Below are 6,814 nucleotides of genomic sequence, written 5' to 3' on the forward strand. Positions count from 1 at the left end.
CATACGTCATCAAAATGTTTAATGTATTGCCTGCCGCAATCTGTAAATTCGTTTTTGAATTCGACAATATTTTCCTTCTCATTTCCTAGTTGTTAAAAAGAGACACAATGCTGTCTGATAAGTTCGAACATGTAACCGTCAAAGTCGTCCGGTTGTCAAACGTATTTAAAATTCTTTAAAACAATAGTAATAAGAGGTTTCAACTCTAACCTATAAACTGTAGTGTAGTATGTAGTTTTTAGATGTAATATAATGTTAAAATAAATTATATTTGACAACGTTTTTGTTTCATGATTTTATTTAGATTAGAATATTGTTATAGGTTAAAGACAAAATAAACTAAAACTCAGAGTTGATGCGACAACATTGCACCATTTTAACGTTATAAATTGAGATGACATATGTTCACATCGACTGTGGATAGACTATGTATAAAAAAAGCAGTATATTCCCGACATATAAAGATAATTTAAACAATTTGGCAACATTACGGATTGCAATACAAAAGTTGTGATATTTTGGTGAATGCACCGTAATATTTCAAATTGGCCCGTTTGTATTTTCGTTTAATTAATTCAGAATAAAGATGCATCCGGATAAAGCTGATCCCGTTTAAACAATACGAAACCGAAAAATCAATAACCCCAGCTGGATGATTAGGAAATAAAAGAGGAAAGAATAAGGGGCACATCAGCAATTGCGAATATCAAGAGGAGAAATAGAAATTTACCGCGAAATCCAATATGCTGCAGGGGGAGTGCGCTGCTACTGCATGTGTTCTTTCGAGCATTATGAGAAATGGGTCAGAATCGGGTTACATTCGATGTTTTATGAGTTAAAATGCATACGTAACAAAAGTATTAGGTGAATAGAGCGCGCATATATTTTAAAATGCACTCGGTGTTATATTAAAACTGCATTTTTATTGGAATAGAAAATCGCGGCTTTCATGTTTTTGAGATACTTCACTTCAAAAACCGTAAAATGGTACTTCATAACACGAGTGTTAACTAATCTTGAAGCATTTTTCTTAATTCAACGATTCATGATATATGCGATTTAATTACGTGGGTATTAAAATGAAAATATACTTTCTCCTAAAATACGGTATTTATGTCGTTACAAAGTAGCAGTGAACTTACGTCATCTCAATTAAAACGTCGCAATGTTGCCACATATAATAATGAAAAATAATGAAATGAAAATGTTTTAAAATATAATTCAATTTACATTATAGTACATCTAATCCATATATTACCGAAGGATTTAAACTACAGTTAATAAAACAGAATTAATAAAACAGAACTGGAGTTATTTTATTATATATACATTGAACTCTTTTCTAAACCATCTATGATATCCCTTGGTGGCGTAATCTACCTAATTAATAATTATACAACTAAGTAATGTATTTTATTTTTATTAGAGAACATATTTACCTTTTTATGTTTAGTTATTGTTTCCTTCGTTGCTGTGTTTTTTGTCTTTCGCACTCATATTCACTTCACTCACACAATCATCCCACATCCAGAAAGTTTGATTCACTCACTGTCACATTTTGAGTCGCTATTCAAGTCAATTATTCCCTGTCTAACACTAGTTTTCAATTCCCACATTTGTCAATGTATTCTTTTGTGTATCTGATGGAGCTAATCCAAACCAAAGGGTGTTATTTTTGACAATCCTTTCCATCTTGCTTGTATATCTCGACCTGTACGCCCATTGTACTTATTCTTTTCCATAGCCCATAATAGATCGATCTGATTGAATATGCAATGATAAACAAGAAGACGTTACCCTCTATGACATCTGAACTACTGTGTAACATATCTTCTCTCAGGCCTATTACTAGAAAAGTAATTTATATAAAATGCATTAAACATTTCGTTTATATTTACTAAGTAACCATTTGAAATACTTCATTCTTTAACATGGTATATTCAAAACTTAATGTGTGTTTTGCAAGCCATTCCTTATTTTTTTTGCTGAGCCTTTGCTGACCACTTGTTGGATTCCTGTTTCTGGCGTGAAAAACAATACATCTGCAATTATTATGATTTACGAAACCCAATCGAAAAGTAAAAGTTTGAATAATATTTATTCTAACTTTTACCTCTTTCTATCGATTTTTGTTGTCTTTTCACTCTTTTTATTAGCCAAGGGTGGCCTAATGTTGTCTAATGTCCCATTTTGAAATACCTATGTCTGTACAAAAGTTGAAATAACAAATCTGCCTTAATTTTGTTATATGATTTTAAAAAAATTATCAGTTTTTAGTGCTTTTTAAAATTTTATATTTTAAAAGCAATGGTATTCTTCTCACTCATAATATTAAAAAACTATTCTTTACATTTCCTTTTTTTTATTTATATATACATTTCCTAAATTTAATCATCATTAGAACTAACATCAACGTATGTATTACAGACACTTTCTTTTTAGCGTATACAAAATTATATTATTTTCCTTTTTTTTGGAGATATGTTAATCATAGTGTTTGATACTAACATTCAGTGCAGCAGCAACATAATAAAACGATTTTGAATAACTCTCTGATGCCATTTTACTGGTAAGAACTGGGTTCGAACATCGTTCCTGTTCGAAGTTATTGATTTTCAACCAGATTAATCACAAATATTGTGCACTGATTTGAATTTTATCAAAACAAGGAAAGCGCCAAAACGATTTGTAGTCTATTCAAAGTTTTATTGTACATACGTCATCAAGATGTTTAATGTATTGTCTGCCGCAAATTGTAAATTCGTTTTAAAATCAGACAATATTTTCTTTCTCATTTTATTCTAGTTAAAAAGAGACACAATGATGTCCGGTTGTCAGACGTATGCGAACTTTTGAAAGCGATAGTGATAGGAGGTTATAACTCTAATCTATAAACTACTGTGGCTGTATAATTAACTGTAGTTCTTAGATGTACTATAATGTTAAAATAAATTATATATGATAACATTTTTGTTATTATTTTATTTAGATTAGAATTTTTTTGTTGTATGTCAAAGCCTAACTAAACTAAAACTCAGAGTTGATGCGGCAACATTGCGGCGTATTGATGTTACAAATTCAGATGACGTATATATAAAATAACCTTGAATAGACCGACTATATGACCCTTATTATCGCTGTTATTTAAAAAAAATTGCAGACATTTGACAACCGAACGATTTTTGCAGGCTCATTCAGTTAAATGTTCGAACGTATCAGACAGCAGTGTCTCTTTTCTGGATCTCTTTTTAAACGGAGTTAAATGAGCATGAAAATATTCCCTGGTATTAAAATTAATTTACAAACTGCCGTAGGCAACACGCTGTACGTCGTGATGACGTGGATTCACTGTTACTTTAGATAGATCTTTTTTGTTGAAGTTTTAAGACAAATTTTGTATAATATCTTCATAATGAATGAATATTGTGAAAACAATTATAAAGAAATAAGTTCGTTGGAAGTTGTATCAGGGCACCATAGTAGTGAACAACTAAAATAACTATTACAGACACTTTCAGTGTGCACATAAAATTATCGATGTTACTGTGAATATTTTGAAGTAACTATTTGCGCAGCTATTGCAAATTGCTGCCATTTGTCTTCTTCGGGAACAATATGGGTGTATGGCGTACGAATGTCAGGTATTTACTGGTAGCGATTTAACGTCACACACAAATAAACCTCGTAATTTAACGGGCTTGCTTTAAAGGGAATTAAATTAACCGAAATAACTTTCGTATAATCCATTGAAACTGTAAACAATTTTGCGGGCGTTTTTATCATTAAAACGCTTTTAGTCCGACGTTAACGCTTTCCGTGAGACTGAACTAATTAACGTTGAAACTTCTAGCTGTGTAGTTATGTCGCCTGTGACTTTTTACGAATTAATTTGCTATTTTCTGATTATCAGGAACTGACAACAATTAGATCTAACTACATTTACTTTCGCTAATTGAACGCTAGGCATTCTGCTAATAAGCAAAGTTATCGTTGGCTTGCTGTTTTATTTATTATTGATGCTAATTATCTATAGTTCATTCAAAATAGTAATGAACTCACATGTGCTATATGGGCCTGTCGTAAATTGGTAAATTCATATTAGACTCAGACAATTTTTTCTTCTCATTTTATTCTAGTTAGAAAGAGACACAATGCTGTCTGATTAGTTCGAACACCTAAAGGAATCAGCCTGCCAAAGCCGCCCGGTTGTCAAACGTCTGCAAAATTATTATAACTACAGGTTATAAACATAGAATAAAGAAACTTAGAAGCTCCCGGAATCCCCGTGTGAGGGCGCTTACGCATGCGCCGTATGACAGTTAGTTACGGCGGGAAATTTAAAAATGCATAGTAAAAAATTTTAGCGGGAAAATTAAAAAACATTAAATTTTACTGGGAAAATAAAAAATAAATATATTTAAATATATTTTATTGATATATTACAATTACATTAATTTTCCTTGACCATAAAGACATTGACGTAATCACAGAAATATTTCCACTACCCAAAACATGTAATCCACTGATATTATCTTCTCTCTAATATTTAAAACAAACCTAAAACAAATAATAAAATAAGATATATTAATGGTTCTGAGATTTTAAAATAAATTAAAAAATAATGTATATTTTTTATTATCACAGAAACACTTTTCTATAGAAAGAATTGTAAAAGATTTGTGGAGCGTTGTTTGAATAAATTCATAAGTTGTTATAAAATAAATATCTCTAATTTTAGGAAAACAATAGAGTATTCATATTTGCATACTTAAAATATAACGAATAATAAATGTTTGATTGTCGTTAAATTCGCAATTCCATGTTATTTAGTCTATATAAATACATTGTTATTCATTATTCATTATAAATAACTTTAGAGCAAATAAATTTTTAATATGCTTTCTGGCCAGGGAAGCATTAATTGTACAACTCCATTAATATCAGCAGTGTACACAATATAAATTATTATTTGATTTACGCACATAATCCTACTACGTTTTTCAATTCGTTTTGTTTTTAAAATTAAAATTCATTTCGGAATGGTGACTGACTGAATGCTGTTTTACAAATATGTACATGTTTGCAGCAAACAGAAATATGACAAAATATATATCTACAAAGTCGATAAAAGCGAAAATATTGATAAATGCATATGAACCGTAAACATTTCGGAATTATTGATATATCGAACGCTGCGCCTTTTTTTTTAGGTGTTGCTTTAATTGAACTAATTTATTTTATTTTTATTCGACGGAATATAGAATATATAAAATATATTTTATATGGTAACGTATGAATTTTAATATCAGTTTTGGACAATGGAGCAGGTATTAAACAAAAAATAAAATTTTAAAATATTCAGTCATAAAAAATATTTAATAAAATATTTTGAATGAAAAAATTGAAGTCAGAAAAATGTAAAAAATAATAAAACTTAAGATTTTTAACTAAGAAAAACCTCTTGAAATAAAATATATACATAATAATGGTTTTTGATATATATTTTAAAGTCTCCTTTTACCAACTATGGGTTTATCTGGACTGGGCCTAAAGTTTAACCTGGGCTCCGAACCACGATCCTCAGCATTAAGCCTACCGACTGGCGTGTGACCAACTGCAGAAGACATCCGGTATTATCCAGCCTGGTTACTGGTGTGACTGGGATCATTTTCCTTGTCGGATTTTGCACTCCTGCCTAGAACATGCACAAATTTACAAACAATCACAAACATAAATTTACGACCATGTCTCAGCAGGATTCGAACACGCGGCTATCACAACAGTAGGAGGACCGTCTCATCGCCTTTACCACTGCGCCACCAAACCGGCTGTGAATAATACTGAACTTTTGTTTTCCCAAAAAAACATATATTACTGTTTACAGAAAAACCAATATAACACCAAAAGAAGATCGCTATTATTTTTATTGGTGTTAGTCTATTATAAAATGAAACAAAAAAAGTGTTTTAATAAACTTACTAGGTTACGAGTTAGTTACCTGTTTTACCATATTATATAACTATAGTCCGATGGTACTGGTTGATTTTGTTGTCAAATGTCTTGAAAAAATGTCAAAATTCTTCAAAACATCAGTGATAATAATTGAAGGCTATTAACTGGCAAGCGTTGTTAGTAAAAAGCCTAATTTGATGCGGCAACATTGCGACGTTCTGACATTATACATTTTGATGAGGTGTATTGGCTATTTTTTGGAGAGACAATATATAGTCTGTTCAAATTGATTTTGTATATACGTCATCTAAATTTGTGACGTTCAAACGTCGCAATGTTGCCGCATCAACTCTGAGTTCACTTTAGCTTCGATATACCACAAAATTTTAATCTAAATAGAATAATTGAACAAAAATGTCATCAAATATAATTTATTTTCATATTATAGTACATCTAAAAACTATAATTAATTATAGAGCCACTATAGTTTATAAGTTAGAGTTATAACCTCTTATTACTATGGCTTTCAAGAATTTTGCATACGAATGTTTCATTGTTAAATTAAACTAAATTGTGTATCTAAGTCGGTTAAATTTTTCTGTTAAAATATTTTATTCATCTCTTTTTAGTGTTAAATATTCACTCAATAAATCAAAATATGCAAAATAATCAATAAAAATTATGCTATGGTTAGTGCTTAAAAAGCAAACTGAATGATTTTTGCGCTGAACGACTTCCGATTTTCCGTCATATTAGCTCAGCAATACCATCATATACAAATATCTGATTATTTTAGATAAAAAATATGTGAAAACCTTGTACGTGCCTTTGGTATTTGAGGGTTTACTTCAATTCCATCATT

The sequence above is a fragment of the Rhynchophorus ferrugineus genome, unplaced genomic scaffold (genome assembly GCF_030347505.1).
Source record: "Rhynchophorus ferrugineus isolate W39M unplaced genomic scaffold, kcgeb_rfMv2 rfM6, whole genome shotgun sequence".
Classification (NCBI taxonomy): domain Eukaryota; kingdom Metazoa; phylum Arthropoda; class Insecta; order Coleoptera; family Curculionidae; genus Rhynchophorus; species Rhynchophorus ferrugineus.